The 20,539-nt window shown below is 36.6% G+C and overlaps 1 long non-coding RNA gene across 3 annotated transcripts in view; it reads left to right on the forward strand.

Moving 5' to 3' along the window:
* Positions 1-10,786: 10,786 nt before the first annotated feature.
* The window catches only part of LOC150109197 (uncharacterized), a 181,142-nt gene continuing 171,389 nt past the window's right edge, over positions 10,787-20,539 (forward strand). For all 3 annotated transcript variants that reach the window (XR_016550237.1, XR_016550235.1, XR_016550234.1), the window contains exon 1: positions 10,787-10,920. This is a non-coding gene — a long non-coding RNA (uncharacterized LOC150109197). The remainder of the gene's footprint in view (positions 10,921-20,539) is intronic.

The following is a 20,539-nucleotide window of genomic DNA, read 5'->3' on the forward strand; positions in this document are numbered from 1 at the left end:
GGGTGCTAAAGGAATTTTGTTTATTATCTTGAAAAGGGTAAAACAATAACCGGGGAATATTATTCCGATCTTTTAACCAGACTAGACGAACAACATTCGTGAGAAAAGACCCGGTTTGCAGAAGAAAAAAAATCATCTTTCATTAGGACAATGCACCTGCCCGTAAAGGTGTTTTGGCAATGGGAAAATTGAGGGATCTGCAGTATGAATTGTTGGAACATCCACCCTATTCCCGAGATTTAGCTCCCTCTGACTTCTATCTCTACCCAGCGCCATTATTCCCTCCCTGCAGGGGTATTTCGCAGAGCTTACTGAGAACCACTACAGGGACGGGAAAATCGCGCTGGAGCATCGCTGGAATAAATGTATTAGTCTTAAGGGAAATTATGTTGAAAAATAAAAATAATTTTGAAATTATAAATTCATTTTTTCATTGTTAGGCCGAGAACTTTTCAGACCACCCTCGTATCTCGCTGACTTCAACATCTTTGCAAGTAAAGTAAATACAGTGTATTGAAATTATACGTATACAATTACGCCTTTGTTCTGTGCACCTCGAGCGTTGCAATAATCAGACATCCAAATTACGCTATTAATTGGCACTGAGTTGCAGCTAAAATAAGCATTTCCTCTTTTTATCAGGATGCAGGTTCGCAAACCAATTAATTTTCACCCACTTAATTATAGTAGATGTAATGTTGCAACTTTTATTTTCATGTTTTCCTTCCCACCTGTTACAGCATTTAAACTAGTATTGCTCACTCTCTGAGCTATTTAAACAAAATTTCAAACCTGCTTTAAAGCTACCGCAATGGGGAAATAATTGTAGAGTCATAAAAAAAGGTGCATTTCATATACGCACCCTTTTTAAAATATACTATTATTATTATGATAGTATGTATTTTAATAATCTTGTATTGTAAAAACATTCGTAATCAAAACAGCTGGACTTACAACCCTTTTTTGGTAATATGTACTGTTAACATGATTATCTGTTACTTAATTTTGCTGAGTGACGTCACTATTAGACTCATTAACGTTGTTGTGTTGAACAAATTTTAATAGTAATCCTAACTAAATTTCATTAAATTCTATCAATCGAAAGAATAATTGTTGTTGTATTCCGTTTTTCTCACTAAAATTGTCTGATTGAATGGATTTTATTGAACCATTTCAGTTTGTTGTAATAGAACTATTTACTTTGGGAACAACTGGAAGAAGGAGGACTGAAATTATATACTTTACTGTAGCACAACTATGAACTTTTCGTCCGAAAAATAACGGATGGAGAATGCCGCAAATATAAAGAAAAACAATATGCTGCTAAATAGCTTTAGCTGCTTCTATCCTAATCCCCGCAAAACCTAATCCAACTTCTCTCTAGGTGAATAAAATTTAATAAAATTTGGGATTTAAGATGTACAGATGTGGTTCAATTTCGGTTTCTAAACTGGCGAAGGATTTGAAATTATATTAATAATTGCGCACTCCTTCTATGTAGAATGTAATGATATTTAGTGTTCAGGATCTCTGTTCAAATTTCCTGAATTATTTCATGGTTTCAATTGAACCACTCGTAGTAACAAAATTAAATAAAAATAAAACAGTTGACAGACAAAACTTTTGTATGCCAGTGTAATATATCGTATATTTCCAATAATCGAACTGTTGTTATATAATCACATTGTGATTAATATCTTTTAAAGATATGTGTTATAACTGCATATTGCATTGAACAGCAGATAATCTGTGTTTTCTTAGATATTCCTGCTCATCTTTTGACACAAGGTTTTCCTTGGAGTCAAGTAGGACTACACATAATTTAGACACTGCGTTAAATTTTCGATCAGTGAATCTGTGAAAGACGGAGTAGGCGTGCTACGTTTCGCATATTTCGTATGGCTTAAAAAAAATAAAAGAGAGAGAGAAAATGTAGAATATTGGAACAAAGCAGGGTCTTTCTAAATGATGTGCCTCTTAAAAACATTTTTTCCACATAACAAAGCATTAAAGTGGAAATTTTAAAATTTCCACTTTAAAATTATTTCTCCGGTTTCAATTCGCTAGAGCGAATTGAAACCGGAGAAATAATTCCTACGCAGGACAGCAAAATAAACATTGAGGGGGGGGGGGAAGAGAGAGAGTACGCTGAGAACTAACATTGACTCCCTACTGTATAAAATATACAAATATAGAATGAAATCCGTCGAACATATTGAAAGAACGAGATTGCACAGTTCGAGACTACATAAAAAAAAAAAAAAAAAAATTTAATCTCTGATACCCATTTAGAGAACATAAAAGTCAAGGACGACCAAAGAAAATATGGAATAAGGCCACAACAAGGTAATGGGCCTAAATCCATGAAAAGATTACGATGAAAATAGACACACTGGCCGGAGAATAACAGACACCATACTGACCTCATTGCTTTAATTGTTACGGATGTGGTTTATACTTTCGAGAAACACGCAAAAAAATTCTTGGACATGCAAGTAAATGAAATAAATACGTAAATGACAACTATGGCTTGTTTGATCGCTTACTTTGTCTCGTAATGGTCATTCTGCGCGTGCTATAACCTTGAATTTTTTTAAGTAGAAAGACATCCCCCCCCCCCAAGTGCTCGATACAAGTACTGCGTTTTGCATGGAGAGTGGTGAGTGATTGGAATGCATTGCCGAAGAGTGTGGTGAGAATGGAGACAGTGAACATTTTAAGGTGCGGTATGATAAACTGTGTGTAACAGTGAGACCTCCCGCGATGAGTCTTTTGACTCCATGGAGGTTTAATAATAATAATAATTACGTTGAATTATCTTTTTTTTCCCCCATTAAGTAATGTGAATGAGTATTCGGTACAGCTGCACACGATAGAAAGATAATCAAATGAGCTTTTTTTTAAAAAAAGGCAAGAAATAAAGACAAGAAAAGAAAAAGACAGATTACTTTGAAGGTGAAAAACAAGTTAGGAGAAGTAAAGTTATTTAGGTACCTACATTTGCTTAGTAGTCAAGGACTTGCTCAATTACCGAAACGAAACTTGAAACGTATACAGTTGAGTATCATTACGTGAACAGTGGAAAAATCAGAACTGACTTTGCAAGATAATGAGTGAAGTTTTACCTCACATCCAGCAGAATTAACTTTCTAGAATAGCACATCAGTATGCACGTTGTAATAATCCTTCTTACTACAGGTAAGAACTCGTTTGTGTGTGTGTGTGCGCGCGCTTTATTAATTTACTTTTATGTACAGTCGCAGTATACAAAAATTGTTGTTATAAAGTCATACGAAAACCGTTAATCATGAAACCAAATTTGTTTCCAACTTTTAGGCATCTTCTCTTGATTTTACAATATAGCGGTAGAGATCTCCTTTCGAAATGCTTGTTGTTCGAATTCTGTCCCTTGGATACTACCTACACTGATTATTCGTATGCATAAAATGATTAAGCCATAACGTATTGTTCAGCCAACAGGCCGCCCAGTGGGTAACGTCTCTGCTCTCCGATCAAGAAGTTGTTAGGTTCTAATTCTAACATAGAATTGATGTTTCTGAAAATCTTTAGGTGGTAAGCGCTTTTCGTTTCCGATGTAAGACTAATATGCTGCTTACCCGAGGTCCGAAGTGGCTCGAAAAGGTTCTTTTTTTTCTAGAGTAGGTGAACTGGATCGTGATACCATAAGACTACCCACGGTACTAAATGTCCGATAGGTTAACACTCTTTCGCAAGTAAATGCGCGTTAAAAAAAAAAAAAGTTCGAACATTTAGCATTCAAATACAACAAACTTCATTTCATTTATGATTAATTCAGGTAGATCTGGGTTGGGGGGAGGGGGAAGCAAAATAGACTGTTTTCCTTATAGTATTCTTTTATTATCATTTCAAAGATAATACAAGGTCCACATATTTTTCATCAGTTATCTTAAATGATAAATAATAAGAAACTGATTCCTAGACTAGGCCTTCGAATAAGGCCCAAATTGGACTCATTTACCAGTCAAATATTTAATTATGCTGATTGTTTCTTGTTACTTTGAATTCTGTCAACTAAATATACAAATAATAATAATTAACACTGAACGTTATGTTTAAGATTCTGAATATTTCTGCGTTGCTAACCCATAAGAGTTTTATAGGAACACTCTACTGAGAAAACGAGTGAAAAATTAGTGTCACTAACACAGAGCCCGAGCTTAACCCTTTTGCCAGAGTTAGAACTTCGGTTGGGGGCAAGACCAACAAGTCTATCTATACTGCCATTTATATATATACAGTATATATATATATATATATATATATATATATATATATATATATATATATATATATATATATATATATCCTGTATTAGTTAAAAAAAATCCCCCAAGTTAAAATATCCCAAGTTACAATATCCCCCAAGTTAAAAAAAAATATAATTTTTTTTTTAACTTGGGGGATATTGTATATTAGGATAACCAAGTAATTTTATAAACTTGGTTATTTTAACTCCTAATCCCAAGTATGCAAACAATTAAGTTTGCGCCTGAAACAAAGTTCAAGTCTAAAGATGTTACAACACCAGGGCAACTCATTGTAAAGATGGGTAAAGCTCTGATCACTATTCTTAGTATTCAGGCGCAAACTTTATTGTTTGCATACTTGGGATTAGGAGTTAAAATAACAAAGTTTATAAAATTACTTGGTTATCCTAATATACAATATCCCCAAGTTAAAAAATTTATTACATCTATATCTCCTCCAGAGATTTTTATTAAAAATAAAAACACCCCTTGTTGCAACTTCTATAGGTAAAAGTGATAAAGATGATAAGGCTCCGTATTACTAAAACCTTGGTATTTAGGGTCTAGCTATTCACTGAGGAGACCTCAAAAAAGGTTGAAACCGGTCTGGGTAGTGACCCCCACCCATAATGCATTGCGGTATACATCTTCTAGTGAGATGTGCTTTACATTATGCGAAAATACTAAGAATAGTGATCAGAGCTTTACCCACCTTTACAATGAGTTGCCCTGATGTTGCAACATCTTTAGACTTGAACTTTGTTTCAGGCGCAAAATTAATTGTTTGCATACTTGGGATTAGGAGTTAAAATAACCAAGTTTATAAAATTACTTGATTATCCTAATATATATATATCCAATATATATAAAATGATAAGCCTTTTTATGTAACGTTTTTGTGTCACGTTTTTTTGTCAAGTTATTTGAAACGTTTTCAAACTCAGGGCTACCCTGGACTGGTAGGCCAGTTCTCCTTCAATACCCAGAATTGAAGGAGAACTGGCCTACCAGTCCAGAACTCCGGGGGTTGGGCGCCAGGGGGTGATCCCCCTTTCGAGTTTTCAAAATTCGTGTCATCAGAAGTCAAGGAGAACCCTCCTGCCAGTCCGGAACTAGGGGGGTTGCGTTCCGTAGGTGCCAGGGGTTGGAACCCCCTTTCGAGTTTTCAAAATTCGAGTCATCAGAATTCAAGGAGAACTGGCCTACCAGTCCGGAACTCGGGGGGTTGGGAGGCAGGGGATCCCCCCACCCTTTCGAGTTTTCAAAATTCGAGTCATCAGAATTCAAGGAGAACCAGCCTACCAGTCCTGAACTCGGGGGGTTGGGCGTCGCAGGCGTCAGGGGAGGGGCGGAACCCCCTTTCGAGTTTTCAAAGTTCGAGTCATCAGAATTCAAGGAGAACCGGCCTACCAGTCAGGAACTCGGGGGGGAGCTGTAGGCGCCACGGGGGAGGAACCCCCTTTCGAGTTTTCAAAATTCGAGTCATCAGAATTCAAGGAGAACTGGCCTACCAGTCCGGAACTCGGGGGGTTGGGAGGCAGGGGGATCCCCCTTTCGAGTTTTCAAAATTCGAGTCATCAGAATTCAAGGAGAAACGGCCTACCAGTCCTGAACTCGGGGGGTTGGGAGGCTCAGGCGCCAGGGGGGAGGAACCCCCCTTTCGAGTTTTCAAAGTTTGAGTCATCAGAATTCAAAGAGAACTGGCCTACCAGTCTGGAACTCGGGTGTTTGGGCGCCGTAGGCGCCAGGGGATGGAGGCCCCCTTTTGAAGACTCGACACTCAGGGGGCTACTCTGAGTGTCGAGTCTTCGAAATTCGAGTCATCAGAATTCAAGGAGAACTGGTCTACCAGTCCGAAACAGGGAAGGAGGTTGGGCGCCGTGTGCCGCCAGGGGGAGGAGCCCCCCCCTTAGTGTGTGTATATATATATATATGTGTGTGTGTGTAGAAATTTTTTTACCTTGGGTACACTATACGTTAAAGATACCAAGCAATTTTTTAAACTTGGTTTTAATCCTTTTTCCCAAGCAAGCAAACTGACAAGTAAGTCAAGTTTGCACGTGAAGTATTTCAGGTCTGAGGCAACTCGTGGTAAATATGGAGTAAGCTGTGATCACTTTCCTTAGTATCTCCCATAATGCAAAGCACATCTTCTTGACGTACCTGTCTGTTTGCTTACTTGGGAAACAGGATTAAAACCAACTTGCTTGTAAAATTGCTTGGTATCTTTAACATATATATATATGTATATGTATGGATGGAGGTTCATTTACTCGGTTGTTAAAATATTTTTTAAAAGAATTGAATGACATAAACCATTGCTCTAGATTCTACAATTTTTCTCTCCAATTCGTCTGTGGCTGGATAAAGCACTGGCACGTGTTCTCTTGTAAGCAATGTCCCTCCTGTGATCCTCCATACCCATCGCGAAATGCTATACGCACGCACTCACCCAACAATGTAGCCAACGAAGGAACAGCTTTGAATACGTTAACTACAACGTTTTCACGTTAAATATTACAGTGATACTGCTGGACCTGGCAAAGGCGTTTGACAGGATACCACATGGAATTCTAATCCGTAAACTACAACATATGGGAATGGATATAGGGTTGGTGAGATGGATAGCTGGGTGGTTGATGGAGAGATATCAAAGAGTAGTTTATTCAGGAGTAGAGTCCAAAAAACGGCCTGTGACTAGTGGTGTGCCACAGGGTTCTGTTCTTGGACCACTGCTGTTTAATCTGTTCATTAACGATATAGGGAAGGATCTAAGTGGAACGGTTCATTTGTTCGCTGATGATGCAAAGTTGGGTAGGGCGATAGTGAATGCAGAAGATGTCAAAGTCTTGCAAGATGACTTAGATAGATTGGAGTTCTGGACTAAGGAGAATGGATGTCAATTTAATGTGACAAAATGTAAGGTTATGCATTTCGGAGTGAAAAGATTATCAGCAGTATACCACGTTGGTGGAACTGTACTCCAAGAGATTGATGAGGCCAGGGACTTGGGAGTGTTGGTGGATAGGGAGATGAAGTTTAGGGGGCACATTGCGAAAGTAGCTAAATCAGCTCATCAACTCACTTGGTTGTTGAAAAATACCTTGACGAGTAGAGAAAAACAAGTTATTGTACCTCTGTACCGAGCCCTGATAAGACCTCATCTCGACTACTGTGCCCAGATTTGGTCACCTCGGTTCCTTCTTGATGGGGAGGAGGTGGAGAGGATCCAGAGGCGAGTGACTAAGATGATAGCAGGTCTATGGAATGAACCATATGAGAACAAGTTGAAGATTTATGGGTTGCAGAAACTAGTTGATAGGCGGAAAAGGAGAGATATGATTGAGACATTCAAATTGCTAAAAGGATTCTATAGGATTATTCAGATGATATTTTTGAGATCAGGACTGGTGGTGGGAGAACTAGGGGACACCCATGGAAGCTAGGCAAGAGCGTGGTTAGCAGGGGTGTTAGAGCTGGGTTCTTTACTTTTAGAGTGGTAAATGAGTGGAATAAGCTGCCAGAGTGTTGTGGGTGCTATGACAGTGAGCGAGTTCAAGGCAAGGTATGATAGATACTGTGAGAATGTTGAACAGCTGTGTGAACATGATGTTTAGGGCCTCCCTCGATGAGTCTAAGGACTTATAGAGTAGCCCGTGGTAATAATAATATCTATAGTGACTTTCCTGTGCTGTTCACAGTTTTTATCTTCGATGTTTAATGTTTCTTTTTGTATAAAAACACCTGAAGAAGGCTGTAAAACGCTGAAACTAGTCGTGTGATACTATTAAACCTTTTTCCTTTCTCTCGGTTTATGTCATTCAATTCTTTTAATATATATATATTAGTTTTCTTTTCTTCACCGGAAGAAGTCTTATGTAAGTAAGACCAAACGTGTTTTATTATTATTACGTGACACCTCCGAGGAGTCCAAGGACTGATCGTGAGAGGGCACACTACACAACTCATTGTCTTCCTTACTTAAACCTTCAAGGACACAACGACACTACTACCGTCAGCACTCTAGTTATTTAACAAAGTAATGAACAAACAGTAAAATTAAATAAATAAATAAAAATTAAATTAAATATCGACCAATATTGAATTCTGTATGATTCCGATTATTTGAATTATGTGGGATTTAATTTTAATTCAAATCATGTGATATATCTATCTATCTAGTTAGGGCTAAGGATTGATCTTAGCCCTAACTAAAACTGACGTTCTTTGCTCATTATGTCTAAACGTCACCATCACAAACAAAACAAAACAAAACAAAAAAAAAGAACCATAAGTCAATATCAAGTTCTGTGTAAAGGTAAAGGAAATCCCCTGTCATTCACGCGAATTGTGTCGAATTCCTTATTTGGATGAGGCTCTATCCCAAGTACAAGCATTTTGAATGGGTGAACATTTTAAATAGGGAGGAGGATAAAACCATTTTGATCGCATTCTTCGATCACAAAGAGATAATTTATTTTGGACTCGCTCCAGAATGAAGGACGATTATCAGCGATCATTATATAGGGGTATCCAAACCTTTGTTGGAGAGGATTAGACGCATGCGGCAGATTTTAAACAGTGTTCTTGGCGACAGTTGTATAACAATGCACCTCGACTGCTCACACAGCGATTGATGCTTTCGGCTTATAAGAAACTCGAAGCGTTCTGCTGTCTCTTTTCCCGTAACAAACGACTTCTTCTTCTTCTTCTTCTTTTTTTTTTTTTTTTTTCTGTTGAGATTTGATAGTGTTCATGACATTCAGAAGAATGCGGTAGCTGAACTATCATCACCATAGACCATTGGTTCTTAACCTTTTCGAAGTAATAAACACTTCTGGTTATAAGAAAAATTTGGGGAAAACCAAAAGCACTAGGGTCATAAAAGTAACAATAAAAATATGCATGGACTTGCCTTTTATAAAAATGGAACCTATTTTAATGCGATACTCGAGCTTGTCGGCTTTTGCAGATTTCAGCAATATCAGGTCTAATATGTGACATAGCTATCCTCATCTCCTTGTCTATATTAGTAAGTTTTTCATGCTTTTCAGTTTTTATATGGGTTAATATTGAGAAACCGAGCTCACACAAATATGCTGTTGAAAACTGTAACAAAATTTTCAGTGCCCTTATGGAGAGAGCTGGGTATTGGGTTTGTACAAAAATCCAAAATTCCTCAAGAGTTATTTCAGAGAATTTCATTTTTAGAGTACGATCCGTTGACAAGGTAACTGATTGTTCTTCTTCTTGTAAAAATATTCTGAACTCAATGTATTAACTGTGCCAAATGGATTTCGTATCCAGTCATAATTGTGTGTATTTAAGGAAGAAAAGTAACTTGAAATCTTTTCTTCCAATATTTAAATGTTCTGTTATAACGGAAATAATTTTCTCGACATTTTTTATTATGGAGTGAAGGAAACATATCTATTGTATTTTTTCTGATATACGGTTTTTCCAAAGAGATACTTTTTTTCTGAAAAGCTGACAATTTGTCAGTGAATGTCAAAATATTTTCATTTTTCTCTTGGATTAACTTGTATTAACGCTATTTAAGTAATTAAAAATATCCGCTAGATATGCCATTTTAGCAACACCAAATATCATTTTGAAGACATTTTGCAAAAGCATCTGTACCTTCATTTTGAAAAAAGGCCAATAATTCATTCTGAAGTTCTAAAATTCGGAATAGCACTTTACCCCTGGATAACCATCTTATTTCAGTGTGCAAAAGCAAATATTCGTACTTGGCTTCCATAGATATGCAAAGTATTTTAAAAGGCGTACGTTTAAAGGTCTTGACTTGCTGTAATTTACTTGCTGTAATATGGTAAATTTTACAACTTGGTCTAAAACATGTTTTAATATTGCCGGTAATGTTTTTGAAAGATGTCATGTGACATCTTTCATCCGTAGAACACTTGTAAACAGTTCGCGGAACACGAGTGTTTCGGGGAACACCGGTTAAGAACCACTGCTATAGATGCTTGGAGATTATTTCGAGGGAGACGAGAAGAAAACAATTTTTTTTTTCTTATCGTGTGTGCGTGTTAATCGCCATTATGTTTCATCACCTCGAATTTTTCAGAATGCTTACTACGGCTCACCACATGAATTATTTATTTCCTTTCTCTATAAATTTTGCATATCTTGGCTTCTTCATATTTTTTTTCGCTGTCCCATCTTTTATATTCCTTACTGCTTACTGAACCCAACTTGTACTTGTTTTGAAATAAAACATACAGAAATAGATAATTCCATCTTGGCATAAGGTGGCCGTTTTTCAGAGACTTAATCTCTCTCTCTCTCTCTCTCTCTCTCTCTCTCTCTCTCTCTCGTCCTTATCAAGCAGTGCATAACCTGAATTGCATGTCCGATAACTGTATAGTTGCTAAGTGTCATCTTACGGGCTCTCGTAAGCAGATAAGAAAATGTTTATACTGATGTCTTGAAAACCATACTACAGTTCACAATCCCAAAGAGAAACTAGTGATTACTCTCTTTCAGAAGTTAAGTACTTATCTGCCTTATTGCCAAAAGATCCCAAACTGAATTTTATATGCTGTATTTTGTTTTCTTTGTGAAATTCTTCCTGGAGAAGTGAAATTTAAATCTCAAAGGAATTAAGGTAAATTCAGTTTTTTCTGTTATTGGAAACTAACGCATAGGATATTCTTTCAAATGATATCCTCCTACTCCTAATGATTTTATTCTTTTTGATATGTTATGATTATAAATTAAGCCATATTATTGTGAATATGTACAAAAAATATTATAATCGATATATTAATGATAATAAATATAATATATCAAATTTGTAACCATAAAATAATATATATATATTTATTATTAATTATATGAAGAGCCAAAGGCTTCAATTCGGCGACGTGAAAGTAATTAAGTTAAGGGATATTACATCCCATATTGTTTCATAGCCGAATATAGAAACTATATAAAGTTCGGCGATTCCAAGCGTAAGCAAATACCCGGGGCTGAGGCAACTCATATCAAAGGTGGAGCAAGATCCGATCACTATTCTTGATATTTACCCATAATGTGAACTTAGCTCCTAGGAGCTGTATTATTGTTCTACATTATGAGAGAAGGTCACTACCCAGACCGGTTTCAACCTTTATTGATGTCTCATCAGTGAGTAGGTAGACCTAAGTAATACTAAGTTTGTAGCGAGCAGAACTTACATACCCTACTATGAGAATTGCCAAGAAGGTGTCCTGATAAATTATTAATTATATGAAGAGCCAATATTTGACATGAAACTCTTTGAGTTTCTTATTCGGCTATGAAACAATATATATTTATGTTCATATTATATTGCCAGTGTTGCTGAATCAACTTCTGTTTCTGTTGGTAGTACTATTGAATGAATTTACGTGGAAGGGAATCCGGAAATTTCTGATAAACACCTACAATAAAACAAAAACAACATTAAAGCAACTGATATAACCACAAGACAGAACATTCGAAGATATAGGAATATAAGAACGTAAGTTGCCTTCATAACTCTGCTACTAATATGTTCTTTCTTGTGGTTATATCAGTTGCTTTAATATCATTTTTGTTCTAGGTGTTTATCAGAACTTTCCAGAACACCCCCCCCCCCCATAGAACAAGTATCACAAAGAAGTTTTCTTTGACTGTGAATAGTTATCTAAGTTATCATATTGTATAAAATCTGAGATTGAATGGCCTTCGGTTATCCCCTCTATGAGAAATGTTATCATTTCAATCTGTATATACAGGGTGGCCCATTAGTCACGAAGATGTTTAAACATTTAATAACTTTTCTATTTATGAATCATTTTATCCTTTTTTTTTTTTTTTTTAAGTTGTGAAAAACCACATCACGTGAATGCCTTCCATTTTCGGCTTCACAAAGATGGACCCTTTGTACGGCATGTTCCGTGACAGCTGTTAATATCTCTGACTGCATCGCCCTAATTTCTGCAAAAATCTTCTCCTTCAGCTGTTGGATTGTCTGGGACTTGTTCACATAGACTTTTTCCTTCAGGTGACCCTATAGGAAGAAGTCAGGAGCCGTGATAGTCAATGAATTGCAGATCATCGCGAAATGTTTTCAGAATTGTGTGATTTTGGTTCGCTGTTGGGTTGTGAACTTTTCCATGATTATATTCCCAAATGTTTCTTTAGAATACCTGAAAAAAAAAATGAAAAACTTAATAATCAAAAAACTTTATTCACATTTTAAATCCCTTTGTGACTGGGCCAGCCTGTGCGCGCATGCACTGCTCGGAAAGAAGTCAATGCAATTCAACCCCATGTGCAAGGTGCAACGTGCCAGGTAACGAATCACCTGTTTGTAGCTGGTATAAAGTGAAGGAATATGATGCTTCCAAGTCAATGCAACTGTGTCCTGGTGAAATGGCTGTGAGAACGGAACTTACGGACTTTAAAAGAGGCGTTTGTGATAGGATGCCATGTAGCAGGCCAATCTGTTTAGCAAATGGTTGATAAATTGGGCCATCAATCAGTGATACCATATTGAGATGGAAGTGCAGGGAGTCAAATGCAAGTGCTAACTGCAGTGGACGACCCACTACACTCAACGAGCGTGACTGTACGGTGCTACGAAGGGTAATATGTAAAAATCGCCATTCGACGGCCGACACTTGAATGTCGAGTTCCGGCATCGACTGGAACCCAAACCTGCACAAAAACATTCAGAACAGAGGCTCACAACATGGGTTTCCATGGTAGGACCGCAATATGCATGCCTACATTAACAGAACCAACATGCACCGTCATCTTCAGTGGTGCAAAGCGCGCATACAGTGGGATGTGGAAGCTTGAAAAGCTGTGTTATGGAGTGACCAATCACGCTACACTCTCCACAGAGCAGATGGACACGTGTGGGTGTGACAGATGTCAGGAGAACGTCTCTTACCAGAGTGCATAACCCCAACTATGAAATTGAGATGGTGATATGGTCATGTTTTTCCTGGTTTAGCTTCGGACCTCTCTTTGTGGTGCCACGATCTCCGAACGGAAGAGGTATCTGAACATTCTGGACAGTGCAATGGTTCTTACTTATTGGTTTCTATGGAAGTGACCATTGTCTCTTGCAGTAAGACAACGTACTGTGCGATAATGCTGCTGTAACTGCATGGTGTGCGTGGACATGAACGTCACCACACTTGACTGGCCTCCAGAGAACCCTGATCTCAACCCTATTGAACATCTGTGGGATGAACTGCAGCATTGGGTGAGGTCAAGGGACTTCTGCCCCACAACAGACTAGGATCCTATTACATGCCTACAGGAAAAATGGTCCAAAATTCCCATTGATCACTATTTTACACTTGTGAAAAGTATGCCTTGGGGGATTGCTGCAGTCATCGCAGTGAAAGGAGGTGCTACATCTTATTAAGGTGGACGCCTTGATAAGACGCCCACATAATTAAAGAAATGTAATGAGTGAAGCCGAGAGATATCAAAATAGAAAAAAATATTTATTATCTGATCTATTTATTTATCATTACTGATAAATAAATCAAAATTGAACTAGCCAAAGAGCTTCACATTAAAAAACACTTTCCTTCAGAATGGCTATAATGGCTAAATCTGCAGAGTACTCAAACGACATGAGACCAGAGAAATTTCAATGAAGGAGAAAACAGAGGATTCATCACGCTTCAATATATTAGCTCTGTTTCCATAAAACTGGCAAAAATACTTAAGTAATATAAAATCAGAGGAGCAGATGAAATCACTATTCCGATCCCCAAAACTTCGACATAGCCCACTTCATTATCCGTGTGTTTATCGGCTATGGTGCGATTGCCATTCATCTTACTATGGACAGACAGAAAAATCAATTGAACAATATATTGAAGAGTACATTCGAATACCATAGGAATGAAGCCTCAGCTTTGTCATTATGTGCCCTCTTCAGCTGACCCACAAGACGCTTCGCAAATGAGACATCTTGTGTTATGGAATAAATTGGAACTATTACACCATTGCTATGATGCAACAGATAGAAAAATCTGGGAGCGCTTGGAAATAACACGCAGATTTTGAATTAATTAATTAGAAATATTTACCGGTTCTTATATCGAAGGCATTTTAAAATGTTTTAAAAATACCTTCGGTGCAAATGCGAAAATTTTACATGATTAACATAATTGGGCGGTCATGCAGATTTTTTTTACATCAAATTTTATAGAAAAAAAGTGTACTATTTCAGAAATTACCCTAAAATAATAATAATAATTCATGGCATTTACAGGCCTTTAAGGTCTACATTGCTGCTCTGATTGGCTTTCATACCTTAGAATAAGTGATAAGTCTTACGCCTGAATATATATATATATATTTGTATATAACTTGCGTCTGTTCTCCTGAACCATTTACCTGTTGAGTGACGAGATACTTTCAGGAAAAATCCTTCTGCCTCCATATCAGATCAGTTAACTTGCCTTCAACTTAAATGCCGTGATAAAAGTTCTTTGCGTATTAGATGGCATTCGAGTCCAATCAAAGTACTTCGTTGATCCGATACAGCTACATGATAGGATGTAAATGCTGGGTGCTTTCTTCTTTTTTTTTATATTAAAGAGGATATTTAAAAAATAAAAATACGATAGTACGTGCAATCATGTGAAAAAAATAGCGAAATTGATATCTGGTTTTGGGACTGTAGCTGAATTTTTGAGTCGATTTTCTCCAAAAATCGACCGTATAACACGCACTCACACTTTGTCAGACAATAATATATTGTTCTAGAATTATGTACCGTGAGATGGAGGCACTTGCGTACCTTCTCTTCACTGGTTACCACTTAAAACTAGCAATAGCCCTGGACCATCTATCTGTGATTGGTTACCGGTGGAGATTGAACTGTCCACTCAGTATCAGAAAGCTAGATAGAGCTAAAACATGCTCGCCTTCTCCCTATAAGGAAATAAAGCGCATTAGAGAATTTAATAAAAAAAAAAACTCCTTCAGAGAAGGCAGATTTGGCACTTAATAACAGTGAACTAGAAACTTCCTTCATTTACCTATACTTAAAATTGTTTTGAGATCCACTGTCTGCACTACTTGGTTCAAGGAGCACAGCGGAACTCCACATGTCACTTATTTTCACTGTTGCTGCTGGATATTGTAACTCTTTGATATCTTATCCAAGCCACTACTGTATTGTCATGCTTTTGAATTTTTTTAAATCCATAATACATGTTTTTCTTGTGTATAATACTGGTGCAGTTTTATTGTAAAATGTAAGCAAATGGTTAAAACAGATCGTCTCCTGAAAAACTCGTGTTGGTTTCAATTCTAAATGAAGTCATGTGCTTATCTGCACAGCCATATGTTCTTGTCCTGACTGTCTTCTCTATAATCTTAATCACCATTCTTGAAACAACGATTTTCTATTTATTTATATTTTATAACATTGCATTTCTCAGGATTTCATGCAAGATTATAATTATATAGCCCATATATATATATATAGAGATACTGTTAATTCTTCAGCCCATTCCTTCAAATGTGGTGATATATCATCCAGTTTTACTGCATTATCAACTTCAGAGTTTAATATGTTAAATACTAATTAATAAATACAGTTAACCTCGTCATACCTTTGTGAACTTGAATTAGTTTGATATTCTTGGAATTGCGGTGAGTAAACTGATCCAAATTTTTATGTGAATCCTGCCCACGAAAGTTATCGTACATTTTTGTAAAATATTATTATTAGTAATAGTATAGTAATAGCATAGGCATCTCCTTGGAGTCAGATGACTCATTGCTGGAGACCCATTATTCCCACATTAGCCATCATGCCTATAATACTTATTCACTGACAAAGCACAGGCAACCCATTCCACTGATTTACCATCATCATCATAGCATAAAAAATAGTCCTAACCGCACTGTTACACGATTTCCACGGGTGACCTCCCCTTCCTTCCATGTACTGAAAAAAAGTTAAGTGTAAGTCCTATAAAATCACTTTAATAACTTACGCTCTTCTATCTTGTCTCCACTTTTTCCTCCTATTAGCTAATTTTTGAAACCCACAGACCTTGCATGTATTTTCATCCCATACTCTGTCACTTGCCTCTGGATCCTTTCCACCACTTCATCCCTACAGAATCATGGTGACCAGATCTGCATGCAGTAGTCCAATGTGGCCTTATAAGATGAACAATAACCTCCCTATCCCTACGTCAGTGTATTCCTCAACAACCTAATCAGATGGTTTTGATTATCTTTTCAATGCCCTCTAAACTTCAATTTCCTGTCTCTCCTGCAGGATCTCTGCAGGAGGGACATTCATTTACTATCGCTCTTCACAGTTTTGCATCAGCAAACAACTGTCTTTAGCCAACGTCCACTCAGACCTTTGTAGATCATAAATTCTTTCACAAACTGCTCATTGATATCTGTCTGTAAACCACCCTCTAATCCAAATTACCAGATTCATATCCATTCCCATTTGCTCCAATTTATGCAAAATAGAATTCTATGTGGAATCTTGTCAAATCCTTTTGCAAAGTCTAGCGGTATTACTGAGTAGCCATTTTCTTTGTCTAATTTATTGTATATTAAATTCTCCAATGCCTTCTTGTTCTTGAAGGAAGTAGGTATGGTTCTTTTAGTCCTTTCTGAAGAACAGTTGGATTGGTTTGATGTTTATTTAGATTTAGAGTCAAAGCAACTCACACTACTAGGTATTGTGTATGTTAAATTTAGATTTAGAGTCAAAGCAACTCACACTACTAGGTATTGTGTATGTTAAATCTTGTGTTCTAATGGCCGGTTTGCCTGCTTTGCAGGAGGGAAAACCCAAGGTTCGCCCATAGCTGTCATTCATAGCAGGGACTGGGATATCAACGATTTTCCAGGCATGAGAGAACAGACAGGAGAATAAACACTTATCCTTTGAATTGCAGGGTTAAAATCTTGAGTTTTTCTGGAGGGAAATCCTACTTGCTTCTAACAGAGAAGTGATCGCAAATGATAATTTTAGCTAATTTTTACTGGCACGTGACAATCTAGATATTTACTATTTGCTAATCATAGACAACATAGTTTCTTTGCTTCAAAAAGCAGGGAAACGCTCAAAATTGATGAATTCTTTTTTCTTATAACCTTCTGAATATAAATAAATATCACATCAAAATGAGTATGGAGCATTTCTTCATCGTTTGTTTTTATAAAATAGGAAGTCAATTACTGTTCTGTGGAGTGCTGCCTAGGAGAATGGGACACAATTCCCACATGACCACACCATTTACTAAGTTTTAATCTCAACACACTTGTGCAGAGAGTGGTAAAATTATCTTATAGGTGATGAGTTATTCAGCTAGGCAAGAAAAGCTTAGTCTTCTTACATTAAAAATTCCAAGAGTTCCATGTTCGGAAATATAGTTTAGTTTTGATTTATTTCATTTCATTTTCACCTATTTACATATCAAAGACCTGCATAGCCCTGAGGAAATGATCTGCATCAATAGCGATAGGCCTGAAGAATGCGCATTCTAAATTCGATTCTAGTTGCCAACTAAAGGAACTTTTTCTATGCCTTTCTTCAATGATTCTCGAGTTAGTCGAGCTCTGGCATACCTAGTAGGGTTTTTTCATGAAAACTCGGGTTTTTAATCCCGCAATTCAAAAACATCTATCATACAACCCACTCTGTTTCGCACAATAATACATTGTGTTTAGGTTAGGAGATGGCGGAGTGGTCTGCTTTACTCTCCTCACCACGTGCCATTTTAAAATCATTAATAGTTTCAGCAGGTTATCTGTGATTTATTAAGGGTGGAGTTTGACTGCCTCACAGTCTCCAAAAACGTATGGCTAAAACGACTTTGTCTACTCCCTTTTGAGAATAAAAAGCGGATTTGCTTATTAAATATTCTGTTTTGTCTCCCGGAAACTCGGGTTTTTCGTCCAGTAAACTCAACAGAATCGACTATAATGAACATTATTTCAGACAGTAACATATCCTTTTAGGGTTAACAGGATATGTTACTGTCTCTTAAAGGCAGCAGTTGTTTGCATCTCTTCATCGGTTGCCGCCAGGCCCGGCTCGAGGCAGGGGCAGAATGGGCGAATGCTGCAGGCAGAAAAGTAAAAGGGCGAAAACTTACAAAGGTTTGTTACAATTATACTGTGGCAGAAAAAATTTAAAATAAAAAAATTAATTAAATTGGATATATCATATATTTCAAAAATATTAAATTTATACATACATATATATATATATGAAGATAATTATATTTTATTCTAATTATATAAGCTCAAAATAATTATTTTTATTTTGATAATCCCTGGGACAGAAACATTTATATCCAATTTCACTGAGAAAATTTGATTCTCTTATAAATAGAATATTTTTATTTAAAAAACAAAATTAATCGGAAATTTTTATTTAGTAATTTAATATTTTAATATGAAAAAAATTGATATATTAATAAATAATATAAATATGAAACCGAAGGGTGGGAAAAAATATTTTTTTTCGACCGAAGAGCAGAAAAAAAAAATCTTGCACACACACTCAAAAATTTGCTCTGGCCGGCGCTGGTTGCAGCTTATTAGTGATATACATGAGCCAGCTATTTCTGATTGGCTACCGGTGAAGATTGAACAGCCCACTCAGTCTCCCTAAGCTAGATAGGGTTAAAAGGTCTCACCTACGTCTAAGGGAATAAAAGGCGTTAGCTGATTATTATTTTATTATTTCTGTTTTCATGATCATCTGATTGCCCTCTTCTCAGCCGTTATGAAACTGGTGGGTAACGTGAAGTTCTGTCCTTCGAGTCGATATTTGTGAGGCTGTCACTTTTGTTAGTAAAGCCAGGAACTTACTCAATGAAAAAAAAAAAAAAAAGCGTTTTCTTTTCATTTCATTTCTTCCTTCGTACCACAGGGTCAATTTCCTATCAACAAGTCTATTCATTATTTTTTAATAATGTTAGTGTAGCGGCAGTTATGCGTATCGTAGAAATGGGATTATTCATTGGTTTCTCGATTCTCCTAGCATATTCTCCAGGTGATGATGATTAAGTAATCATAAACAGTGTTCGCGAAAATCAGTTCCTCGATCAGTATTTTATTTGTTTGTATTTTGGGCTCACTATTACTTACTGGCTTCCATTTCCTCAGAACATTGCAAATGGACTTGGGAACGCATAGATGCTGAACAGTATGACATAAAGCTTTTCCCAATAGTATCTATCCAGATATTATTCTCTCTGAGACATCGTTACCTCCCTATGCTTATTGTACTAGATCGAATGGATTTCTTGCGAAACTGCTTTTTTATATTATAAGTCACAAAATCTCCAGATACTTAATAATTCATGATCTTTTCCTCTAATCTTATTTTGAACTGCATTATACTATATCTCAATCTAGTATATTCATTTACACGTAACGTTGCTCCAGAAATATTCTGCATGGTAGTTGCATTGCCTCATTGTAAGAGATCTATGAAGCTAGATCAGCAGAAGACAGACAGAATTATTATTTATTTTTTTTTATTTCACTCAGGAAAAAATAACAACGGTAAAACACACACAAATAATATGCTAGTTAGGATTATTAACTGACTGGCTACAAACCTCATTTTCGACGATAACGACTCTTTCATTATTGCCTCATTTTAGACGACAGCTAACAAGACCGTCCGTCAACCTATTTCTAAAAGAGTTCTGTTTGTTCTCTTTAGGAAAATAAAAGTTTAATGGCACTGTCTCTTATTAAAATCCAACTAATAATAAATTTTTCCAGTGTTTCATTAAATAATTTTGTCATAATATTTTCACAACTTCCTCAACTGCAGTAATGCGCTCCTCATCAACAGTACTTCCTTTATACTCATTAAGTAACCACATTCTCAAATCCTCAACACATAATAGTTAAATGCAGGGGTACGTCAAGGGTATTTGCCGCCTGGGTGCAAACGTTTATCGCCCGCCCCTAATACTACATTTTTTTGCATCTAAATTAGATATTAGCTAAATAAAATGCCGCCCTATCAATGTTGTCGGCGGGTGCGGTGCACACCCCATGCATCCTCAGGGTTGGCGCTGCCCTAGTTCAATGTATGATCAATTTCATGTTCTAAACTTTCCATGATTTGTCTATTCAGAGCATCTGCGTAGCCTATTATCGAGGGAGTAGCATTTGTCCTTCATTTTTATTTATAATGAATAAAACCTTATGTTTTATTTATTATTATTATTTTATTATTT

The sequence above is a fragment of the Typopeltis vanoorti genome, chromosome 2, assembly GCF_054136105.1.
Source record: "Typopeltis vanoorti isolate ZY-2024b chromosome 2, IOZ_Tvanoo_1.0, whole genome shotgun sequence".
NCBI classification, from domain to species: Eukaryota; Metazoa; Arthropoda; class Arachnida; order Uropygi; family Thelyphonidae; genus Typopeltis; species Typopeltis vanoorti.